The following is a 23,912-nucleotide window of genomic DNA, read 5'->3' as shown; positions in this document are numbered from 1 at the left end:
GTCCTTTTATTTAAAATGCATCTCTGGGTTATTTGTGGGGCATAGGAATTCGTTCATTCCCCCCCCCCAATAGTCCAGCCCCCCCACAAGGTCTGAGGGACAGTGGACCAGCCCCCTGCTGAAAAAGTTTGCTGACCCCTGCATTACTGCAACGACATGGGAGCTGCGTCCCTGTGTCTTGATCTAAGCAAAGCCTGCCTGGGTTTTGCTGGCATAGGAAGACAATCATCTCATCATCCTAGCCCACATACTTATTCCATCTAGATAGCCAGGGTCAGCCCAATACATTTTGGCATCTGAGGCGTAAAATTCAAATGGTGCCCCCTGTTCACAGTAAAAAAGACAGCAATCAATTAAATAGCGGATAACTCGCTGCCCTCTAATGTCACTTGAAAACTGCTGTGTGAGGCACGTACTTCATTTTGCCAAAGTTTGCAGCATGCAGCGTCTCTGGGGCGCTCTATTAATCGGCGCTTCCTTGCCTTTGAGCCCACAGTATGCCATCACTGTACAAACCAAATCCTGGCAGACTTCAGCAAATCTAGCAAGCTCAGCCACCACCATGCTGCGATGCCTCTGCACCTTCTCTGATTCTTTGAGTTTGAGCCACTGATGGTCAACCTCTGCAGCAGTGGATGTTTCCTTCCATGGCCGTCTCTGCTGTGTCACTGTTATCTGTTGGAGACTGGAAGCTCTCTAGGCAGAAATGATGGATATACTCTGCCTTATACAGCACCTAGCACAGAATCAGCATTCAATAAATGCTAGGTGGTGGCATTTCACTTGTGGCATTTTCGCTCAGCTGCTGAGTTTCAGTGGTTTCGGCAAAACATATACTTTAGCAATGCAATGCACAGTTGCCACAAAGACCTTTACTCTGGGCTTATCCCCGCTTCCTCTTGTCCTGCCACTTCCTCCCAGGGAATACTGTTCTTTAGCACTCATTCAGAGCAAACAGCAATAGGGTTTTTCACAGATTTCCATTTGTTCCGATTTAGAGCTAAAGAACAGGTTTTCCCTGGGAAAGAAACAGGGCAAGGGGAAAACCGCTTGCACCCATGACTCCTAGAAACTTGTTCCCTGCCTTGCAGGCCCTGAGTGACTCCAGCTGCAAAAAGCTGGAGCTGCTGAGCAAGCTAGAGACCACTTTGGCTGTCTCTTAGTGCAGACTCAGGTCATTGAGCCTGAGCTTCCATAGCTGCCACCTACCACGAACCTGAGGCATCTCTGGGGGTGTTCCATTGCTGTAACTGCCATAGCAGCTACTACTGGTATAGTGGAGCTTCTTTTGAATCCGATAACCCAGTCTTCCCCAACCTCTCCAGGTGTTTTTGGACTGCTGTGGGAGTTGTAGTCCAGCCTCTTCTAGAGAGGTCACCAGCCAGTAGGTCTTTACCCCCTAAAATGTTTGTAACTGCATGTATCTGTTATGAACATTTATACCCCGCCTTTCCAGAGTGCATGGACAAGGTGGCCAACAACCAATAATACAATAAACAGACACACACTAAGATCGTAAGAAGAGTCCTGATGGATCCGGTCAACCAGATTCCTCTATGAGAAACCCTAAAGCAGAACCTGAGCAACAGTAAATCAGGGTCACAGCAAGTACAAAGGTGTGGATAGAAAACAGCACCCAGTTATAAGCTAAAAGCAGTGCCACTGAATAAATATAAGCCAACCCAGGTATAATGTTCACTTCCTGTTGGAACAGGAAGGTCTTTTGCTCACATCCGTCCTTTGCTTGTTTCTTGTACCATGTGTTTGGTTTTTTGACCCCTCCTTTCCCTTTTGTTGCCTGTCTCACTGTTGGAAGTTTAGATTGTATGTTCCTTGGGGCAGAGACTTGTCGTTTTTTGGTGTGCTTGTGTTACTCCATAAAGTGCCTTGCACACGGATAATCCTGTTGTGTCGTATGAGCTGGGAAGTCCCAGATTCAAATATTACCCCGTCATGAGCGCAGCAAGTGGCTTTACATAAACCTCTCCCTGTCTGCCAACCTTCTCTCTGCAGTACAGTGGTATCTCAGGTTACAGACACTTCAGATTACAGACACTTCAGGTTACAGACTCTGCTAACCCAGAAATAGTACTTCTGGTTAAGAACTTTGCTTCAGGATGAGAACAGAAATCGTGCTCTGGCGGTGCGGCGGCAGCAGGAGGCCCCATTAGCTAAAGCAGTGCTTCAGGTTAAGAACAGTTTCAGGTTAAGAATGGACCTCCAGAATGAATTAAGTTCTTAACCCAAGGTACCATTGTACGAGGATAAAAACACTGCACTACCTTACAGGTTTGTTGTATGGATTATTTAGATCATGAAGGGAACTACAGTAGTGTGATTTAGCAGGTGGTCGTGTTTATTTCCGAGCCGTGGAAAGCTGCTCTTGCTGATTTCTATAAAGTAAGATGCAAGTTAAAGCATAAGGGCAATCTTGGCCGTGTTACTCCCCCTGATCAGTTGGCAGCCCCCTCCAAAGCTCTATGCAGGTGCATTCACATGGATGATGCGTGCCAAGACACACATGATTTGTGTCAGATGCAACCCTGGGCAGCTTTCATCCTGCGGCTTCTGCCAGTGGTGTCCTGACTCAGCAAAATGGGGGCAGTGGTGCAACTGGGAGGGCCTGGGTTTGGCTGACAATTGCAGCAGCAAGACTGCAGCAGCTCCCTGCTGCTGCTGCTTCTTCTTCCTCGCCTTTTCTCCTCGCACGTCGTGCCCCCCGCCGCCGCCGCCGCTTTTCCTTGGCAGGCAGGAGCTGCAGTGCATTGCCACGCGGCCCATAACTCTTGGCAATATTGTGTGTCTTTTGTGGAGGGGGGCTGACAAATTGTGAAGAAATATTTAATTGATTTGTTTATAAATTTATTTTGTATCTTGTGAGAAATCCCAGGCTGTGAATAAAGGGTCAGGGAAGGAATAAACAAAATTTATAAGGTAATAGAAAAGCACCATCAAACAGTGAATCATGTAATTCAATCTAACAAGGAGAACTCCGCCAGGCCTGTAATAAAAAAGGACTCACCACCAGCCTATAAGGCAGAAGACAAATGGGATCTGGAGAGACCAAAGAGAAGGAGAAGGGAGGAAGGGAACGGAGGGCATCTGCTTGGGCTCTTAAAATGAGAATGGCTGGCTGGCTGGCTGGTGTGTGTGTGTGTGTGTGTGTGTGGAGGGGCACCCAAGGTTCACGCTTTGCAAAAAAAATACAGGGCTGGATGCTGCAGAAGACGCAATTTTGCAAAGCTGGGGAGGACAGAGGTGGTGTACGTGTTTTTTAAACCAGTCGCATGCTTGATGAGTGGGTAGTGGGCAGTTCTGCTGGCTGGGAAATAAAACCTTTGCTTAGGAAGGGGGGGGGAAGCCTCGGGTTACTGCTGGCTCAAAAAATAATAATTTCTTTTATTAAAAAAAAAAAAAAAAGGGAGGGAGGGAGGGAGTGCCATTGCCTTATTACTGCTGCTGAGTTTCTCGTAAAAGTCACAGCCGTAACTACCGGATGCTCCATCTCGGGAACAAATAAAGTCTCCCTCATTAAAAGGGGCTCGTTTGTGCCGCACCTCCCCTGGCCTCTATATATTCCTGGTGTGATGAATGCACTGAGGGGGGTGGCCTGGCCTGGAATTCCCCTCTTCCCACATGTGTGCCTAACCGTATCTGATTCTCCCACTCTGCCCCCTCTCTGTAATAATAATTTATTGTGTGTGTACTTCTGGTACACACACATCCAACATACATGTGCATATCTAGATATTTATCTGGAGATAGACAGAGGTGGCGCTGTGGGTTAAACCACAGAGCCTAGGACTTGCTGATCAGAAGGTTGGTGGTTCGAATCCCCACGACGGGGTGAGCTCCTGTTGCTCAGTCTCTGCCCCTGCCAACCTAGCAGTTCGAAAGCACGTCAAAGTGCAAGTAGATAAATAGGTACCGCTCCGGGGGGAAGGTAAATGGCGTTTCCGTGCACTGCTCTGGTTCGCCAGAAGTGGCTTAGTCATGCTGGCCACATGATCAGGAAGCTCTACGCCAGCTCCCTTGACCTACAGAGTGAGATGAGCGCCGCAACCCCAGAGTCGGCCACGACTGGACCTAATGGTCAGGGGTCCCTTTACCTTTACCTTTAGACAGAGGTGTAGATATGGATATAGGGAGAGACAGTAGATAATGACATGCATGTAGATAAGACAGTAGATATTGTTAATGGAGAAATCTGAGGGCTCCCTTGGACAAAAAAAATGGGACACCAGCCAGGAATACCAGAGCAAAAGAGCAGCCAGTAGTCTTGGTCTTTATTGAAGACTGTCGCGACAGGACTCCCAACTGCCACAAGGTGGAACAAGATGGAAGCCCTGAACAAAAGAAGACCCCAACTTTTATTAGCTACTAATCCCCCATGCTGCACCCCTAAGACTACATCATAACTACATCATGACTACATCATTGACACATCACAAAGAGGAGGGGTTCAGGGAGGAGTTGTGGTGGTAACCTGAGTGTCTTGTCACCTGTCTGGTTCCTCCTTTCCCCCTCCCCATGATTACGTTCCTGAGGACAAAGAGGAGTTCACTGTTTCCTGCTCCCCAGAGGGAAGGGCTGGTCACTGTCCTTTGTTTCAGTCTGTACTGAATCCCCTTCCATATGCAGGTCCTTTGTGAGTGTAATGATCTTCTGTCTAGGACCATCAAGGTTGGCATGCCAACTGGGTAGGGCTCACTGTGGACGTGTTGGCTGCCTTGTGTCAAGTCTCCCCCCTTTGATAGTCCTCCCGTCATGGTGTAGAATAAAAGTGGAATGGTACAGATCCGATGTATGGCTGATTTGTGTGAGTGTGTGTGTCGTGTTTGTACAAACTGAATGATTTTGGGGGGGGGGGTCCTGCAACAATATCTATACAGGCATATATCTGTATATGCAATACATGCCCCTTTGCACTGAGATGCCTTTTTAGCTGTTGTGGGAGGAGAGATACTTCATTGTGTATAAGCCAGAAAAACTCACTGCAAGGTTCAGAGCCCTGCCCTTCAAGACAGTGTTTGAGCAAAGAGAGAAGAAATCAGAGGAGCCTCATTTAAGCCACCACCTCCCTGATACCTTCCAATCTTGAAGCAAATTATATCCCTCTCTTTTGTGGCCTTCTAAAAACAAGACGAAGAAACCGCTAGATGAAGAGACTCGCGGAACGGATTCTTTTCGTCTTGCGAGGTACCACTGTATAGCTTAGGAATGGGGCCCCCAAAAAAAATTAAAGGAAAAAAACCCTGTATGTACATTTCCAAAATATAAGATAAAAAACAAATAAAATGACTTTAGATACCTATTCGGTCCATAAATTACCATATAGCATATATTCAACACAAAAAACAGCGACAATTTGTTGTTGACAAAGGACAGCTGGACATATAAAGGGCCCCCATTACCTTCAGTAGCTAAGGGCCTCATCAAACCTAAATCCGGCTGCCTTAATTCAAATCCGGCTTGATTTGAATTAATTTTATAATGAATGATTTTAGAGTGTTGGTTGTGTTGTACCTTTGTACTGTTTTATTGTTGTTAGCCGCCCTGAGCCTGGCTTCGGCTGGGGAGGGCAGGATATAAATTATTATTATTATTATTATTATTATTATTATTATTATTATTCAGATGTCTTCTAAAAGTCTATTAGTTGTTTTTCTCTTTGACATCTGGTGGGAGGGCGTTCCACAGGGTGGGTGCCACTACCGAGAAGGCCCTCTGCCTGGTTCCCTGTAACTTGACTTCTCGCAGTGAGGGAACTGCCAGAAGGCCCCCGGAGCTGGACCTCAGTGTCCGGGCAGAACGATGGGGGTTTTATTATGTTTTATATATGTTGGAAGCTGCCCAGAGTGGCTGGGGTAACCCAGTCAAATAGGCGGGGTATAAACAGTAAAAATGTTGTTGTTGTTGTTGTTGTTAGTAGTTGTAGTATTGAATAGGACGTCCCTATTTTCATTGGAGAAATGTTGGCGGACATTCCTATGAGCTAGCCGCCTTCCCTTGCAATAATTTGTGCATTATTCCTCCAAGCAGAACACCATGAGGCTTTTTTCTGAGTAAAATGCACATAGGCTCTGAATAGATGTAGCAAAAAAGGTAGTTTTCTGCCCAAATAGCCTTTCCCCCTTTTTAGACTTCACAATACCAGAGATAATAGGTGCTCCTGGTGAAAGCACCTCTGTCCTTTTCAATGGCGCCCCTGCCCATCTATCTGTCGCTCTGTCTCCCTTTTTCTCTCGGCACACACCTACACACATGAATGATTGGTTGTTACATTAAATTTTCGATCGATGCATCAAGCTACTGGGCACTGGACTCCCCAGAGAATCTATTCTCATAAAACACTGTATATCTTTTTCCCTTTACACCGTTAACCTGTTACAAATAAATAAAAAAGTGAATGGTTTTGATTTGTGGTATCTGTGTATGAGATATGTGTATACCTGCACACACGCTCTTCTACAACATTTGTTTTCTCTGCGAAAGTGCTAGGTGCTGTCCAGAACAGAAGACAGTAAGTGGAAGTAGTAGCAGAGAATGTTGTTCCTGGTCCCAAGAGCTTAAGAGTAACACCCTGGGTGCCCAAAGTGGAAATCCATGGAAGAAAGTTGTATTTTACCCTAAACTCTTCAAACACCCAGTCTGCCTCATTGGAAAAAGTTTCAGTGGTGGAACAACTGCTCTGTGTGAGGAAGACCCTCTAAAAAAGTCTGGTTGGATACAAGGGTATTAAGGAGGAGTTTAAAGGGGGAACAAAATCAAGAAGGGGTGTATTCCAAAGTGCAAGTTCTGCTACACTAAAAGCTCTGCCCATGAGTACTCATTAAACAATATTTTGTGGGTATGTGGCACCCACGAAAGGATCCCACTTGAGGATCTAAGCATTTGAGCAGCAGAACGTGACCTCTCAGGTAAGAAGGTCCTAGACTGTTTAGGACTTTATACACTAACAGCAAAAACTAGTAGCCGTTTAGCAGTCATCACAGCCGTGTTACACGCTGGCAGAAGATCACTCCTAACAGCATTCTGCGCCAGTTGCAACTTCTGAACCAACCTCAAGATCAGACCCACAAAGAGCAGGTTACAGTAATCCAAACCACAAGGCTGCTGGACCACCACAACCAGGAGTGGTCGCAGATGCTATACCGGCTGAAGCTAGGAGAAGATGCTCCAAGTCACTTGGGCCTCTAGTGACAAAGATGGTTCTAGGAGCACCTGCAAACCATTAGTCATGGGAGGTAAATGGAACTTCCATATGCAGTGGCAATGTACCTCTGAATACTAGATGCTGGGGAGAAACAGTAGGAACCCACCACTATGTCCTGTCTGGCTTCCAAGCAACCAGAAACATCTGCTGGACCATGGGATGCAACAGAAGATGGGTTTTGGCCTGATGAAGCAAGACCTCTTTTGTACTGCCCTGCAATGAAATTGAGTTATAATCACATCCGGCTCAATATGTGTTGCATACATTTTTGTTGTTGTTGTTTAGTCATTTCCGACTCTTCATGACCCCATGGACCAGAGCATGCCAGGCACTCCTGTCTTCCACTGCCTTCCACATTTTGGTCAAACTCATGTTGGTAGCTTCAAGAACACTGTCCAACCATCTCGTCCTGTCGTCTCCTTCTCCTTGTGCCCTCAATCTTTCTCAGCATCAGGGTCTTTTCCAAGGAGTCTTCTCTTCTCATGAGGTGGCCAAAGTATTGGAGCCTCAGCTTCAGGATCTGTCCTTCCAGTGAGCACCCAGGGCTGATTTCCTTAAGAATGGATAGGTTTGATCTTCTTGCAGTCCATGGGACTCTCAAGAGTCTCCTTCAGCACCATAATTCAATACACACCACCAATTTCTACATCACGTGGCTGCCCAACTCACCATCATTTCCTTCATCATTCCCGATCTCTGGCCTCTGGTCACAAGATCAGATCAAAAGCTTATCAGTCTCACAGCTGCCCACCCTTGACCTCAGATCTAAGCTCTGCAAGTGTAGCTGTCTCCTGATTAAAGCACAGAGTGTTTGAGTGCTGGGACATTTGCAGGGAAACCAAACTACTTGTTTACAAAGCTATTGTACTACCAACTTTATTGTACACTTGTGAAACATGGACAACTTATAAATGTCATCTCCAGCTCCTTGAAAGATTGCATCTGAAAAATTGTATATATCACTGGGGAAGACAAGCGAACTAATGTCAGGGTATTGGAAGAAGCAAAGATCACCAGCTTCAAAGTAATGATTCTTCAACATCAACTACGTTGGACTGGTCATGTGATTAGCATCTTCCAAAGCAGCTACTCTATTCCCAACTTAAGAATGGAAATCGAAATACCAGTGGACAACAAAAGAGGTTTAAAGACGCTCTCAAGGCAAATCTAAGAGAATTCAGTATAAGCACTGATAATTGGGAAACACTGGCCAGCAAGCGCTCCAACTGGAGAAGAAGAAGAAACATGACAGGGCTCTCAGCTCTGGTCAGTATCACCAGCGCTGGTTTCCTTAACCAATCACCCCATTTGATCCTGGTGAAATCCTTTTCTTCTCCCAAGGATATCCCACAAGGCAGTGGAGGTTTAGTATCAGAGTTTTCCTTCTCCTAGATGGGGTATCTTCGCAGGTTGACTTCCCTCACCTCCCTCTACAGCATGTGCAGAAACCGCCTTCTTGTCCTTTCTCTCTCAAACTGCATAGCCTTTTGGAAAATGTGGCGCTAGCCATTGCAGAAGAGAAAGATGTTGTGGGCATTGCAGATCCATTCCTGAAAATCATTGCAAGTTGTGTGCTGGAATGCCCAGTTCTGGGTTTAGACATTTTCCAGGTTCTACTCCTGAGGTCTGGAAAACAATATTGTTGTTGTTCAGTCATTTAGTCGTGTTCGACTCTTTGTGACCCCATGGACCAGAGCACATCAGGCACTCCTGTCTTCCACTGCCTCCCACAGTTTGGTCAAACTCATGCTGGTAGCTTCGAGAACACTGTACAGCCATCTCGTCCTCTATCGTCCCCTTCTCCTTGTGCCCTCAATCTTTCTCAACATCAGGGTCTTTTCCAGGGAGTCTTCTCTTCTCATGAGGTAGCCAAAGTATTGGAGCCTCAGCTTCACAATCTGTCCTTCCAGTGAGCGGAAAACAATATATAAATAACTTAAAAAATAAAGCAAGGCAATGCAAGGCAACTAATAATCATAATAACAACAATAATAATAATACTCTGGAGCCGAAAGGACTAGAAAGATGCTTAAAAAACAACAACAACAACAACAAAAACAACAAAGGTGGGATTATCAGACTGTTGAATTCTGATTCCAGTGCTAAATCTCAAATTTTTATGGTGCCATAAAACACACTGCCATAGTCTCACAGCCTACTTCTGCTTTGGAGCTCAGTTTTGGTAGGAAAGCCAGATTCCAGGGAAGCCATGTTTGGAGATGTCCTGGCTTTGCTGAGCTTCTCAAGGCTGCAGAGACGCCTTTCTTGGTCCTGATTTACAGTGCTGTTTGTTTAAGGCCAGGCACAGGCGCTCTGCCTATTGGAGGCAGCCCCAGCTGCGGCCCCATCAATCTCTCAGCACACCTCTCTCCACCCAAGAATCTGAATGGGGCTCTCGCCGCTGTTCAGGGGTGGTTTGTGGTGCCCGTACTTTCCCAGCCACCAGAGCTTTCCCCTTCCCCCATTCTCCCTCCCCCCACAGTGCAGCCCCCAACACCAGGAGCGAGTCAGGAACGGACACGCCGGCTCCTAACAGCCCCTGATGGATGGTGCAGTGGGAGCGATATTGATCAACCCTCATTAGAAAAGCTTTTTCATCACCCAGGCAAAGTGTTTCTCTGCTCCCCTGACAAATAGGGGTGTCACAGGGCACTGGCGACATCATATATCCTTTCCTTCTCACAGCTATTCCTTGCCACCTTAGACACCATGCTTGGCAAAGAAAATAACACACAGGGAAGAAAAGAAAACAGGCGCACACTGGGGTCAGGTTCATTTGGGTCAGCAAGGGAAGGTGAAGGCTTAGAGTGGCGGGGGTGGGGGACTATGGCAATGAGGGAGGGATCACACAGCACAAATCCGCTTGGGGTTGCTGTTTGGTGCCAAGGAAGCCAAGGACGAGGAGGAGTTTGGATTTGATACCCCACTTTATCATTCCCCTTCAGGAGTCTCAAAGCAGCTAGCATTCTCCTTTCCCTTCCTCCCCCACAACAAACACTCTGTGAGGTGAGTGAGGCTGAGAGACTTCAAAGAAGTGTGACTGGCCCAAGGTCACCCAGCGGCTGCATGTGGAGGAGCGGAGATGTGAACCCGGTTCACCAGATTACGAGTACTGGATTCACTTGAGAGAGTGTGCAGAACTTATTGGGTATTGGAGAAGGCAGCTGATCAGAGTGGCACCTGCATCATCATCATCATCATCATCATAATAATAATAATAATAATAATAATAATAATAATTTATTTATACCCCTCCCATCTGGCTGAGTCTCCCCAACCACTCTGGGCGGCTTCCAATCGAGTGTTAAAAACAATACAGCATTAAATATTAAAATTTTTCCTAAACAGGGCTGCCTTCAGATAAGATAGCTGCTTATTTCCTTCGCATCTGAAGGGTGGGCGCCACTACCGAGAAGGCCCTCTGTCTGGTTCCCTGTAACCTCACTTCTCGCAATGAGGGAACCGCCAGAAGGCCCTCGGTGCTGGATCTCAGTGTCCGGGGTGAACGATGGGGGTGGAGATGCTCCTTCAGGTATACAGGACCGAGGCCGTGGGCAAATCCGCTCCACTTTCCAGCGGGGAGGAGTTGCGGTGGACCGTGCAGCCACCCACTCCCCACTGGGGGCGGGGGACTTTGTCCCCCGTTGCCCGGGGATCCTGGCCACATCAGAGCCCAGCCAGCCAATCCGCTGGCTGGTGTGTGTGTGTGTGTGTGTGTGTGTGTGTGTGTGGCCGGGACAGTTTAAACCAAGGAGCGAGCTGGAGGACTTCCTCTTTGGCTCTCTTCCTCAATCACCCGCCGTCCCTCCCTATTTTGCAGGTTAGGCAATGACCTTGCTATGGACTTCGGTTGGTCACCTTGGTTGTCCGAGGGGCCTGGTAGGAATTTTTCCAGTTGGCAAATTGGCTCTGGCCACTTGGTTTTCGCCTACCTCGTAGCAATCGTCACAACTTTGTTAGGGTTTCGGTTAGGCATTGTTTGACCTTGTGTGGGGGAGGGGAGGTGTGGCCATCACCTGTCCCTCCATTCTTAAGGGTATTCCGTTAAAGGAATCCGGGGGTGTTGATCTTGTCCGAAGCCCGGTTGGGGGCTAGGGCCATGCCACAAACCTGATGGCAACACCAGGGGGAGCTTGAGTTGGTCTGCATTGACAGGGCTCCCCCTACCGGTGGTTTACCCTTACTGGACTTCCTGCGCAGTGGGCAGGAGTCAGATATAGTCGGATCCAATCAATGCCCAAGCCAATACCACTCACATTCTGTAATTCAATAAAGTTGTGGCCAAATTTGCCCAATAACATAAACCTAATATCTGTGTCCTTGTGTGAGTTATTTTCCAACGAAGGGATGGTTGCGGGGTCTCGACACGCAATAGACTCGAGATGTGAAACAGACCTAATGGAATTTAACCTTCCCCAAACTCTTTTTCTTTTCTTAAGGGGAAGAAAATATGCACTAGGAATCAGAAGTGGGGAAAGACTACTGTGCTCACATTCTGCTTTTGGGATTTTCGCATCCTGAGTGTGTGAGACGGAACCATATTGTTATGTACTGACTTGAATAGGATCCAAAAGGCAGCAGTCTGATTGGTCCTAGAACAATAGGATTCAGAATGCAGCAGTCTGATTGGTCCTAGAACAATAGGGTCCAGAATGCAGCAGTCTGATTGGTCCTAGAACAATAGGGTCCAGAATGCAGCAGTCTGATTGGTCCTAGAACAATGCAGCAGTATGATTGGTCTGCAGGAGCCACCCAATCCAGCTCCAGGTGGAAGTGAATGTGCAATCTGATTGGCCTACAGGAGAATCCCAGAATTAGCCAATCACATGCGGCCCATTGTGTAAATAATGTATACAAAGCAGATATTTTGGGGAAACTTGCATTCTTCACTACTATGAGCTGAATAAAGAGCATGAAATCCACTCTCGACTCCGAGTATATTTCACATGTGAATAAGTGCAAGCAAAGAAGAAGTGATTACAGGAGTAGGAAGCAAGAGCTGCATGCTCAGTTATCCTGAGAACTTTGAACAGGACCTGGAAATATTTAGGGAGCAGAGGTCAGGAGGAGCCAATGGGCAGAGAGGTGTGGGGCTCAGGGGAGGGAAAACCTTGCATTTGGTGTTCCTTGTGATGTAGCTGATTCAGTAGAGAGTGTATCCCTTTGTTATATCAAATCAAAATGTATCTGTCTGTCTGAAATTAAGTCTACAAGCTCTTGGCTTCCTGACCTTGTTTTTCACATGGGGGAATATGGGATTGGCCCCACATCTTCAAAATTACCACATCACATAGCAAGTGCTAGTCTTAATGATCCCTGCATCCTGTTATTATATGATGACTTTATAACATCAGTATAGCTTTGTGAACTGACCTGCGGCACTACGGTTTAAAACAGCAGAGGCAACAACAACAACAACAACTACCTTGTTTGGTTTTGTTCCTGAATTTTTGTCTTGAAAGGAGTGAGGTTCTTTGCTTGCTGTCCAAGAGACTGCATTTTGAATTTCTAGCCTATCTTGGCTATCTGGCTAGTGACTAATTTCCCCTGCTCTCTCCCTTCCCTCATGCCCTCATACAGCTGTGTATGGCAACTGAATCTCCCCTCTCAAGCTCTCTTTCCACACAGACTGAAGGCTATGTGTGCCTACTCAAAAATAAGTCCCATTGAGTTATATGCGGTTTACCCCCACATAAGTGGAGGGGCAGGAGGCCTGTCCTCTTGTCACTGTTGCCCACTCCCTGAGCAAATGCAAAAGTGCAGAAGAACTAGTCATGAGGGGAAACCTCCTGTGTCACAGCAGCCACCCAGCTGCCCCAAAGGAGAAACCCCATAGCAAGCAGGAGCTGAGCAGCTGCCCCAAAGGAGAAACCCCATAGCTCAGCAGGAGCTGAGCACCCCACTGGTTTTGCTGCTTGTGACCCTAGATGTGGCTCTCTCTCTCTCTGGTGTCCAGAAACATGTTGACCTTGAAAGCCCTAAACGGCCTCGGCCCAGTATACCTGAAGGAGCGTCTCCATCCCCATCATTCTGCCCGGACGCTGAGGTCCAGCGCTGAGGGCCTTCTGGCGGTTCCCTCACTGCGAGAAGTACAGCTACAGGGAACCAGGCAGAGGGCCTTCTCGGTGGTGGCACCCGCCCTTTGGAACGCCCTCCCACCAGATGTCAAAGAGATAAACAACTACCTGACATTTAGAAGACATCTGAAGGCAGCCCTGTTTAGGGAAGTTTTTAGTGTGTGACATTTTAATGTATTTTTAATCTTTGTTGGGAGCCGCCCAGAGTGGCTGGGGAAACCCAGCCAGAGCCACTCCTCCACCCATGCAACCTCTCTGCTGCTGCCCTTTGCTCAATGTGGTGTAGTGGTTAAGAGCGGTGGACTCGTAATCTGGTGAACCGGGTTCGCTTCTCCAGAGAAGCGGACACGGAGCAATGGTTCCAAACTACAAGAAAAAAGATTCCACCTAAACATTAAGAAGAACTTCCTGACAGCAAGAGCTGTTCGACAGTGGAATTTGCTGCCAAGGAGTGTGGTGGAGTCTCCTTCTTTGGAGGTCTTTAAGCAGAGGCTTGACAACCATATGTCAGGAGTGCTCTGATGGTGTTTCCTGCTTGGCAGGGGGTTGGACTCGATGGCCCTTGTGGTCTCTTCCAACTCTATGATTCTATGATTCCTCCACATGCAGCTGCTGGGTGACCTTGGGCTAGCCACGCTTCTTTGAAGTCTCTCAGCCTCACTCACCTCACAGAGTGTTTGTTGTGGGGGGGGGGAGGGAAAGGAGATTGTTAGCCGCTTTGAGACTCTTTCGGGTAGTGATAAAGCGGGATATCAAATCCAAACACTTCTTCTTCTCCTGAATCCACCCTTCTTGAATACAGCTGAAGGAAATTGAACAAGGTGCTCCAGATCTGTCCTCAGCAATGCTATGTTCCACTGAAAAGAAACCCTCCAAGTGTCCTATTTTCCAGAGATAGTCCCAATTTTACAGAAGCTGTTCCAATTTCTGATTTGATCCCAAATATCCTGGTTTTCCTTAGGACGTCCCTATTTTCACTGGAGAATTGTTGTAGGGCGTGGAATAGGACATTCCTATTTTCACGGGAGAAAATTTGGAGGAGATGGCTCTATTTTCACTGGAGAAATGTTGGTGGATATGTGAAAATGCCTGATAATTTAATGACAGAATCCATCTTCACTGTGGCTGAAATCATATGATTAATTCATGGCCATTTCATCCTACACTAGTCTCCCAAGACCTTTTTCCTCCATGCTTTTCAGCTGAGTCCCTGACACTATTACAAGTAGCATATCTATATTTTCCTTTTCCTGACCATTCAACATATGCCATGCACAGTGAAATATACTTGGAGTCTAGAGTGGATTTCCTGCTCTTTATTCAGCTCATAGTAGTGAAGAAGAATGGAAGTTCCCCAAGAATGTCTGCGTTATATACATCATTTACACAATGGGCCGCACGTGATTGGCTAATTCTGGAATTCACCTGTAGGCCAATCAGGTTGCGGATTCACTTCCACCTGGAGCTGGAATGGGTGGCTCCTGTGGATCAATCAGACTGCTGCATTCTGGCCCCCATTGTTCTAGGACCAATCAGACTGCTGCATTCTGAATCCTATTGTTTTAGGACCAATCAGACTGCTGCCTATTCAACTCAGTACATAACACACATTATACCAGCAAACCTTAAAAATGCCTAACCAATATTATTTTCCCTACGTAGTAGATTGTGTCTGTGTGGGCAGCTGAGATAAACCATCCTGGACCCTGCGCTCATCATCTGAGGCCTTTCTTCATGTGCCTCTTCCATGACAGTTCCGGAGAGCAGCAACACATGAGAGCCTTTTCTGTGATGGCTCCCTGATTGTTGAACGGTCTTCCCACAGAGACTTGCCTTGTGCTTTCATTACATATCTTTAGGTGCCAGGCAAAAACATCCCTCTTCTCCCATTCATTTGGCTAATTAAACAATCTACGGTCTGTTAAAACGTGTAGAAGGGTTATTGCTTCTGTTTGCTACTAGATAGATAGATAGATGATAGATAGATCGATTGATCGATATATGATAGATAGATATAGATGATAGATAGATAGATAGATAGATAGATAGATAGATAGATGATAGATATAGATAGTTAGCAGTTCACCTAAGACTGCAATCCTACTCCCACTTACTGGGAGTAAGCACTACTGAACGCAATAGGACTTGCTTGTGAGTAGAGATGTAAGATTGCACTTTAATGCTGTGATCCTGTGCCCATTTCCTTGGGAATGGGCCCCATCCATCTCAATGGGACTTATCCCAGAGTAGATGTGTATAGGATTGCACTATAAGGCTGTCCAGAGAGTTGAGGCAAGATGCTTCTTAACTCACAGCTCACATCCTCTGAGCTGCTACCCAGGCTCTCCGTCTGAGAGCAGACGATAAACAAACAGAGGACCTTACACTTTGCACTATTGAATTCCATTCCATTTCTATTACTCCGGTTCACAAGGTCTTTCAATTCATCTAGTTTGAGGCTGTGCAAAAGGTCGTCAGCCATAAGCCTGGCGTTTTAACTCACGGACGTGGCACTCTCCTTTTACTGAATGTGTATTTGAATGTGTGGCCACGATCTGACACCGAAGCGAAACACGCTCAAGCTCATTAGCCCACTGAAATCAATAGGCTTAAGTGCACACGACAGTTAAGTCCGGTTAAGCACAATTATTTCAACTGGGCTAATGGGCGTAGACTTAAATGCACTGAACAGTTGGGTGCTCTAAAGCCCATTTATTCCCCCCCCTCCATATAATCTTTATTATGTAATTTAAATTACACACATATACAGAGAATTTACAAAAAAAAATACAATCTCATATTACAAAAAGAAAATTCAAGAAAAAAAAGCAATTAAGGAAGAAAAAAGAAGAAAATACAAAAGAAGAAAAAAGGAAAAAACGGATTTACATACATAGAGAAGCATAATCTTCCTTGTTAACGCTTAAATAAACACCTAAATAAAAAAGACTTCTGACAAAACAAGTCTTCTGATCGTTCTCATTGTACTATTTATACTGTCGTTATTTTTTCCCACAGTTTTATATTCTTTAATGTTATTCCTGTCTACTCCAAAAATGGTATTTGTTATAAGTTTTTATTTACAGGTATCACTCAAGTTCTGCTAATATGGTATCATTGGTACAATATGATCTTATATAATCTCTAAAGCCCATTTATTTCAATGGGGCTAATGGGTTGAGCAGGTACTTGACTGGTCACCAGTTATGTCTGTATGTTTGCTTTATTGGGATTTTTTTTGGGGGGAGGGGGTGAATTCTATTTAAAAAGTAGCTTATGCATTTCTAAAATGCACCCTGGTCCTGCTAGACTGTAAGGACTTAGAACCAGGTCTGTATGTGTATCTTTTATACTATCTTTCATCAGACAGGATGTGCTGATGGGAATTTTAGTCCAAAATATCTGGAGGGCACCTGGTTGGCAAAGGCTGTTTCATATCATCCAACACTTCTCCAATGAAAAGAGGGATGTCCTATTCAACAACAACAGTAATGTTTATACCCTGCCCCAGCCACTCTGGGCTGCTTCCAACATATATAAAATAATAATAAAACATTAAACATTCAAACACTTCCCTATACAGGGCTGCTTTCAGATGTCTTCTAAAGGTGGTATAGTTATTTATCTCTTTGACTTTGGGGTTGGGTAACTCCATACCCTCCAACATTTCTCTGATGAAAATAGGGATGTCCCAAAGAAAAGCGGGACATTCAGGGATCAAATCAGAAACTGGGACGGTTTCTGTAAATCCGGGACTGCCCCTGGAAAATAGGGACATTTGGAAGGTCTGCTGTTTCACACAAATATGTGTTGCATGAGATTCCAGCAGCCTGGGCTGGATAGACTTCCTAAAAGGTTATAATTGCACTAATCAACTGTTCATGTGTGTGATGGGCTGGATTCACCCTCTTGCAGCTGCTTCCTCCACAATGGGATTCATCTTTTTTAATTTCTTTTTTTTTCAGGGGAGCCATTCCCACTCCCGGGACACGGCTGGCACTGTGGGTTAAACCGCAGAGCCTAGGACTTGCCGATCAGAAGGTCGGCAGTTCGAATCCCCGCGACGGGGTGAGTTCCCGTTGCTCAGTCCCTGCTCCTGCCAACCTAGCAGTTTGAAAGCACGTCAAAGTGCAAGTAGATAAATAGGTACCGCTCCGGCGGGAAGGTAAACGGCATTTCCGTGTGCTGCTTTGGTTTGCCAGAAGCGGCTCAGTCATGCTGGCCACATGACCCGGAAGCTGTACGCCAGCTCCCTCGGCCAATAAAGCAAGATGAGCACCGCGACCCCAGAGTTGGTCACGACTGGACCTAATGGTCAGGGGTCCCTTTACCCTTTACCTTTATTCCCACCCAGCCCCAGTTGCTGACCTGCTTGCCGGGTTTGAGCCGGCAAATGCAGTTGTTCAAATGTGAAAATAAAAGCCTGCAGCCAGACCAGCATTTCATGTTTTCATTCAAACATGGCTCAGTTTAACTGTGATTGCTCCAAGTTGGTTTTTATTCTTCTTATGCTTACTTGGGCAGCGCCTTTAAAAAGCTGTGCCTTGCTTCTGCCGGGGGTTAAGCCTAGTTTGTCCAAAGTACAAATGTGTGGTCCAAGAAAGGAATTGCAAGAGCATTCTTAGAAAGAGGGAGAGAGGCCTTTGCACAAACCCATCTCTCTCCAGAAGGGAAGCTGCTGTAGCCTTGCAGCGTAGAAGCATCGCTTACCATCAACACCTGAGCAGGAATGCTGGCTTTTGTTTTCGACATACTAGCCCCTATGTTTCTAAGGTAGAACATAATAAAAGAACGTACATTTTATCATACGTGGTGGACCTGTCCCAAGGTGAAAGACTTCTGGGAAAAGATTTATAATGAATTGAAAAAAATGTTGAAATACAGTGGTACCTCGGGTTACATACGCTTCAGGTTACATACGCTTCAGGTTACAGACTCTGCTAACCCAGAAATAGTGCTTCAGGTTAAGAACTTTGCTTCAGGATAAGAACAGAAATCGTGCTCTGGCGGCGTGGCAGCAACAGGAGGCCCCATTAGCTAAAGTGGTGCTTCAGGTTAAGAACAGTTTCAAGTTAAGAACGGACCTCCGGAACGAATTAAGTACTTAACCCGAGGTACCACTGTATACATTTATTAAGAAACCAGAGGCTTTCTACTTGGAATAACAGGTTTGGAATTGGCCAAGAAAGATGTCAGATTGTTTTTGTATGCCACAACTGCAGCTAGAATTTTGTTAGCCCCAAACTGGAAATTACAAGAAGTCCCAACAGTGAAGGAATGGCAGATGAAGATGATGGACTTTTGGGAGCTAGCCGACCTGACCGGAAGAGTCCGCGACCAGAAGGAGGAGGAATACCAGGAGGAATGGAAGAAATTTAAAGACTATTTAGCCAAATATGTCAAGATAACTGAAATAGAATTACTTGCAAGTATCAGATTGGCCTAGGATTTAAATATGTGATGTTATAGAATAATATGTTTAAAGTTAAAAGGAAAAGAAAGAAAGAGGTTAATTGACTAAGTAAATTTTAGGTGAAATTAGTTTTGGAAAACTGCTACAATGGTATATATTTGGAAATTCAGCCAACAGTGTTAACAAAAGTGAAATTATTATAGTTGGGATTTGTGTTTGCTTGCTTGCTGTTGTTTTTTGATGTTTTCTTTTTGTATTTGTTGATATGTTTGTTATAAATTTGGAAAATTAATTAAAAAATTTGGAAAAAAAGAGAAGATAATAAAATGGACAGATGGAAAACGAAATGCGACGAGGCTTCCCCCACGGACTTATTTGCTGATACAGCTGAGACATTTATGGGGATTTTTTTTTTAATAATAAAAAAAATCTGACACCTACTTATTTTTTCTTTTTGCATGCACTTGTTCTTTACCTCCCCACCCCCTTCGCATCACTGAGCCATTTCCATCACCCTCTGAGAAGCCTCCGCAGCTCAGCCCCTGGCCTCTTTTAAGCTGGCTGCCCCTCCCGCCTTTGCTGCGCTTCCATCTTATTCACCCCGGATAATTGCAGCAGCCGTGAGTCAGGTTGTATTAATGATCTATAGATCCCAGGTCACCCATTGCGCTTAAGACTTGGATTGCAACACTCCATTACTATTGGCTATACAAGGGCAAAGCCTCCATCCGTGCAGCCGTAAATCCGGCCTCGTTGAGCCATCACTCAGCACCACTCCGCCCGTCCATCTTCACCTGCCCGCAGGTCTTTTGTATTTTACATTTCTAATTAAATAAAATTACACACACAGACAACCCGAGATGTACACAGACTGGGAGAGAAAGAAGGTGGCGGTGGCAGTGGGGAGAGAATAATGAATTCCTCAATGATTTGCTGTTATATTTTAAAGGGTCCATAAAAGCCAAGGGTGATAAAAATTGATTTTGTCGTTATCTGCTCTAGTGCTGGAACAAGGAGAGCGCTGCTCCCCTCCTTCCAGGGGATGCTGGTTTCCCTGGCTTGGTTTTGGGCTGGGTGGGGAAGTCTGCAGTGAATGAGGGACCTGGTAGTCCGAACAAACAGACATGGTAGAGGTTGCCTCTGAAAAGGACACTGTCAGCAAACTAATCGAGATGGCTTTCCTGCCCAACCTCCTATTTAAGACTGCGGAACTCACTGTCACTGCATTGTTCTGGAGCTGAGGGATTCAAATTACAAGAAAGGTGCTGATGTTACGAGCTGCCAGATCGTGGGACGGACTCCCATGGAAGGTAGTGGACACTTCTTCATCAAAGGTTTTTAAGCAGAGGCTGGATGGCCATGTGTCAGGCATTCTTTAGCTGCGCTGTAAGGAGTTGGACTAGATGGCCTTTGAGGTTCCTTCCAAGTCAACAATTCTGATTCTGCGACGAGATGCCAATTTTATGTTTCGACCCACATATTCCTGTTTTCTCTGTATGCCAATACAGTGGTACCTCGGGTTACATACGCTTCAGGTTACAGACGCTTCAGGTTACAGACTCCACTAACTCAGAAATAGTACCTCAGGTTAAGAACTTTGCTTCAGGATGAGAACAGAAATCGCGCGGTGGCGGCGCGGCAGCAGCAGCAGCAGCAGCAGTGGGAGACGCCATTAGCTAAAGTGGTGCTTCAGGTTAAGAACTGTTTCAGGTTAAGAACGGACCTCCGGAACGAATTAAGTACGTAACCAGAGGTACCACTCTAAATGTTGATTGATTGATTGATTCTGTGATGAAATGGCACACTTGGCCAGAGATGGCGAAGGGAATCAATTTACCACCTTTGCTAGTGAGCATCTTAAACCTGTCCTTAGCATCAACAACAAACAACAACGACAGTGATTTTTACACCTTTTCAGTGAGAGATGTTTAAGCAGACTGCCCACCATTACTTGTCTTCTCATGAATGAACTGATGGTTAGCTCTGAATGATCCAAAGGGTTTGTAAACCCCCTTGCAACTGGAGACTGGAAACAGGAATGAATTCAGAAAGGGAAACTAGGCGCTGGGCCAACATGAATCTCATCCAAAGGGCCACGCTGGCGTGGGTTGCTGGCAGCAGATACCTGCTTACTGATGGGACCAGAGAGAGATGATAGAAGTTCATTACCTCCATACTCCAGCACAACCTAGCTCTCTACTGCAAGAGCCAATGTGGTGTAGGGCAGGGATGGGATAGGGAACCACCAGCCCAGAGGTTGGATTTGATCCATGTTAACCTCCCCTCCTTGGCCCTGCCCTTCCCCTCAGTGTCGCAAGTATGTTTAGAATATGGTTACCAGATTTTTTTCTATGATTCTGGGGACACTTTTTTTTTTGGAAGCTGAGTAGCAACAGGGAGTCAGTAGTGGGGATGGTGAGGCAAAAGACCCTGGGCCCAAGCACACATGCATATTGTATAAAGGTGCAAAGCCTTTCTTTCGCACCCTGTGAAACTTAAATGCACAGTTCTTTTTTAAAAAACTGACCAACAGACTCCCGAGCCTTCCCCAATCTCCTGCCCCCTTCCCCCTTTGTTTTGACTGATCGGGGGAGCGTTGCACAGGAGGGGCGCAAGGTGCACGGTTTCTCTGCCGGGCAAGGTGCAAAGCCCTTCTTTCGCACCTTGTGAAACATAAATGCACAGAGTCTTTTAAAAACTGGGCAACGTCTGTAAAAAAAAAAAAGAAGGCAAAAGAAGGGCTTTGCACCTTGCCCGGCAGAGAAACCATGCGCATTGCACCCCTCCTGGGCAATGGCACGTCACCTGCCCGTGACTCCCAAGCCTTCCCCGATCTCCTGCCCCCTTTCCCCATACGATGTGTTGCACACAAGACACATCATATGGAGACTTCCAGCGAGGAAAAATGGCGGGCACCACGGCAGCGAGCAGCTCCTGAAGCCAGCCAGAGCCAACTGTGCTACCAAGCTGGCTCTGGGCTGCTGAGGCTGCTGCTGCCATGTTTCCCGGGGACAGATGTGCAAATCTGGGGATGGAATTTGTCCAGGGACAGGTTTGCAAATCCGGGGACTGTCCCCGGGAACCGGGGGTGTCTGGTAACCCTGGTTTAGAAGGGTAGAAAGCTCCCTGATACCAGTGATGATGGGAGTCATAGTTCAACAGCATCCAGAAGACCACAAGGTTCTCCACCAACTAGGTCTCAACCAGAGAGGTGCCTGTTCATTGAGGCTCCTTATGACAAGATGCCAGGGACAGGACTTTGGACCTCTTGCATTCAAAGCATGTGCTCTGTCACTGAGCTAGGGCCCTTCTCCACCACCCATGTCTGTCTTGTTGGCCCATCTCCCCTTTCTGCCTGTTCCCATCACCCTCTCTAGCCTGGTTTGCTTTGGTGCACTTCTGGAGGATGATTCCATACCCTCAAAGTGTCCCAATTTTCCAGGGACAGTACCGGAATTACAGAAGGCATCCCAGTTTCTGATTTGACCCTGGACTGTTCCAGTTTTCCTTTTTCCACCCCTCCACGTCTTGGAGAACAATTAAAAGTGGTGTGTATGTGTAGGTGCCACCTTGCTGACAAAGGTCCGTATAGTTAAAGCTATGGTTTTCCCAGTAGTGATGTATGGAAGTAAGAGCTGGACCATGAAGAAGGCTGATCGCCGAAGAATTGATGCTTTTGAATTATGGTGCTGGAGGAGACTCTGATCGCCAAAGAATTGATGCTTTTGAATTATGGTGCTGGAGGAGACTCTTGAGAGTCCCATAGACCGCAAGAAGAACAAACCTATCCTTTCTTAAGGAAATCAGCCCTGAGTGCTCACTGGAAGGACAGATCGTGAAGCTGAGGCTCCAATACTTTGGCCACCTCATGAGAAGAGAAGACTCCCTGGAAAAGACCCTGATGTTGGGAAAGATAGAGGGCACAAGGAGAAGGGGATGACAGAGGACGAGATGGTTGGATAGTGTTCTCGAAGCTACCAGCATGAGTTTGACCAAACTGTGGGAGACAGTGGAAGACACGAAGAGTCGGACACGACTAAACGACTAAACATGTTCCTGATCATTTTCAGAGTTTCCATAATAATAACATTTTCAGAGGGCAGGGGAGGCTAGATCCAAGCTCAATTAGTCAAGAAAAAAGATTCCACCTAAACATTAGGAAGAACTTCCTGACAGTAAGAGCTGTTTGACAGTGGAATTTGCTGCCAAGGAGTGTGGTGGAGTCTCCTTCTTTGGAGGTCTTTAAGCAGAGGCTTGACAACCATATGTCAGGAGTGCTCTGATGGTGTTTCCTGCTTGGCAGGGGGTTGGACACGATGGCCCTTGTGGTCTCTTCCAACTCTATGATTCTATGATTCTATGAATACATTTCCACAGCTATGGGTATGGGAATTGGAAATGGAAAATTTCATGGTGGCAAAACCCAGGGACAGTCATACCTCGGGCTACAGATGCTTCTGGTTGCATTTTTTTGGGTTGCGGACCGCCGAAACCCGGAAGTACTGGAACGGGTTACTTCCGGGTATTGCCGGTTGCGCATGCGCAGAAGCACCAATGCGCAGCTGAGGGTTGCGAATGCTGTGGGTTGCGAACATGCATCCTGCACAGATCACATTCGCGACCCGAGTGCCCATTGTATTGACCTTGACCATATGAAAACTGACCACATCCCCATCACTTTTTATCAATACAGTGGTGCCTCGCAAGACGAAAAGAATCCGTTCCGCGAGTCTCTTCGTCTAGCGGTTTTTTCGTCTTGCAAAGCAACCCTATTAGCGGATTAGCGGATTAGCGCTATTAGCAGCTTAGCGACTATTAGCGGCTTAGCGGCTTAGAAAAAGGGAGAAAAAAGCGAAAAGACTCGCAAGACGTTTTCGTCTTGCGAAGCAAGCCCATAGGGAAATTTGTCTTGCGAAGCGCCTCAAAAACGGAAAACCCTCACATCTAGCGGGTTTTTCGTCTTGCGAGGCATTCGTCTTGCGGGGCACCACTGTGTTTGCTTCCGTTCCGCGAGTTTCTTCGTCTAGCGGTTTTTTCGTCTTGCAAAGCAACCCTATTAGCGGCTTAGCGGATTAGCGCTATTAGCGGCTATTAGCAGCTTAGCGGCTTAGGAAAAGGGAGAAAAAAGCGAAAAAAATCGCAAGACTCGCAAGACGTTTTCGTCTTGCGAAGCAAGCCCATAGGGAAATTTGCCTTGCGAAGCGCC

This window comes from Podarcis cretensis (genome assembly GCF_951804945.1).
Source record: "Podarcis cretensis genome assembly, chromosome: 2".
Taxonomy (NCBI): Eukaryota; Metazoa; Chordata; class Lepidosauria; order Squamata; family Lacertidae; genus Podarcis; species Podarcis cretensis.
Note: the sequence above shows the minus strand (reverse complement) of the source record.